We start from the raw sequence: 414 nt of genomic DNA on the forward strand, positions 1-414 counted from the left end.
TCCGGACCCATCTACGGACATGTTTTTCGACCCGCTGAATCCGAATTTGAGGTCCGTTGGGCTCGGTCAGGTCCCAGATTTTAGTAAAATGCAAAAAAATCCCCAAAAAATATGAAAAACTGCATTACAGCGATGAAAAAATTTTTGTTGACCCGGATCAAGTATGATTTTTATGTATTTTGATCCGCTGAATTTGAATCTGAAGGTTAATTAGCCCGTTGAGCCATCAAAATTTGAAAAATCAGCGAAAAACCGAAAAAAATTGCAAAAAATCATGAAAAACCGAAGTTATGGAGATGAAAAAAATCTTATGTATCTTGTTCCACTGCATTAGAATCTGAAGTTTATTTGGCCCATTAACATGTTAAAATTCAAAAAATCTCAAAAAAGCAAAAAAATTGCAGTTATAAATAT

The 414-nt window shown here is 33.8% G+C and overlaps 1 pseudogene; it reads right to left on the minus strand.

The window, feature by feature from the left end:
* The window catches only part of LOC105454804, a 6,078-nt pseudogene that overhangs the window by 4,360 nt on the left and 1,304 nt on the right, over positions 1–414 (minus strand).

The sequence above is a fragment of the Wasmannia auropunctata genome, unplaced genomic scaffold (genome assembly GCF_000956235.1).
Source record: "Wasmannia auropunctata unplaced genomic scaffold, wasmannia.A_1.0 LD335975.1, whole genome shotgun sequence".
Classification (NCBI taxonomy): Eukaryota; Metazoa; Arthropoda; class Insecta; order Hymenoptera; family Formicidae; genus Wasmannia; species Wasmannia auropunctata.